This window comes from Pyxicephalus adspersus, chromosome 10 (genome assembly GCF_032062135.1).
Source record: "Pyxicephalus adspersus chromosome 10, UCB_Pads_2.0, whole genome shotgun sequence".
NCBI lineage: Eukaryota > Metazoa > Chordata > Amphibia > Anura > Pyxicephalidae > Pyxicephalus > Pyxicephalus adspersus.
In genome coordinates this window covers 988,758-990,498 of record NC_092867.1, presented here as the reverse complement: position 1 = coordinate 990,498, position 1,741 = coordinate 988,758, and positions in this window count along the sequence as shown.

Below are 1,741 nucleotides of genomic sequence, written 5' to 3'. Positions count from 1 at the left end.
CAATTCATGGCTGATATATCTACCTTTAATGGGAGGAAAAGGAGGGTGTGAATCCCCGCCAGATATCTTAGGGTGAATACATGTGTGTATAATGAAAACAGAAGTCCCATCAACTCCATGTCATGGAAAGCCATCATCGCACACTAAAAATTATCCATCACACCTAAAAACAGTAATTGTAACTTACTAAATATTACACCTTACATAACCTCAAAATTTAAGTCATAAGTCTGTCGTTTTAGAAAAATAAATGAAAGTAATAAAATGAAGCAATCATTGAAAGAGAAAAAGATAATTTAACCAGGACCTGTCCAGCCAGCCTCCATTCTCCCTGCAATAACTACTTACTGCCACTAGATGTCATCAGTCTTTCATGCTGCATTACAGCCACTGTCACTCAATCCACTGCCCGAAGCCCAGGCTATCATAGAAACAGAACTTTATGGAAGAAGAAATAAATTATTACAATTAATAAACAGTATTTATATAGTGCCGACATATTACACAACACTGTCATGTCACTAGCTGTCCCTCAAAGGAGATCACAATGTATGTCCCTACCATAGTCAGAGGTCATTATTACAGTGTAAATTCAATTTTGGGGAGAAGCCAATTAATCTAATTGCATGTTTTTGGGATGTGGAAGGAAACCCACACAAACACAGGGATAACCAGTAATAATATTATACTGTATTCATATAGCACCAACATAATATGGAGTACTGTACATTAAATAAGGATTGCAAATGATGGAGGAGGAGAGGGGCTTGCCCAAAAGAGCTTACAATCTAAGAGCTAACAATAGATAGGAAAAACCCGTGCTGTAACACCCACATTCAACCCAGATCCATCCAGCTACCCCTGCAGTAAATATTCACTGCCCCTAGATGTCATTAGTCTTCCAGGCTTGTTGACAGCCAATCTCCTTCAGCCCACCTTCTGTAAGCTAAGGCTGTCATGGACATGCCCCCTGGTGGTGAACCATCGCCCCCTAGTGGTGAACCATCGCCCCCTGCTGGGCTCAGCATTCTACTGCACTAAATTATATTTAAATATCATCATATATGAGTGGCATTTAAAAATAAAAGATACATTGTTAAATTGTGCACCACAACAGGCAGCATGTTCTTTACATGATTATGTAGCACACAGGAAGGTGACCTGTCCATATAAAATGAACAGGCTGCCCTAAGGCCGAGCACCTTATTATTCTATACAGCTTTGACCTAACACAAAGAATATTATGAACGGGTCATACAGAAGTGAAAAGATACGTAATGAGCTGTGCGGCTTGCTGGGACACACCTCAATCTGACCCGGGATTGATTCAAATGTAGTCAAGGCAGAAATGTTTCTGTTGATATTTGGGAGCTGTGGAGACAATGAAGTTTTTATTTCAATTCCTGTTCTGCGTCCGCTTCCTGCAGTGTAAGTCTGACTAATGTCTGCAAGGATCAGTATATATTAGATTACAGATATATTATATACAGTGTTATTATAGATATATTGCATACCATATAGTGGAGATTTAAACTTATTAACAATTACTCTGACTTTTGCACTGCACTGTACTTATCTGTCAATCACCAACTTTCATTAGTAAATCATTTAATTTTATGTAATATATATTTTTATCATTTCATACTTTACACTTGTTTGCTTTGAATTCCTGAGTGTTTTAGACATGTTTTAAATTACCATACATTTCTGTAAATTTGTTACTTTCTTACATTTTTTAGAA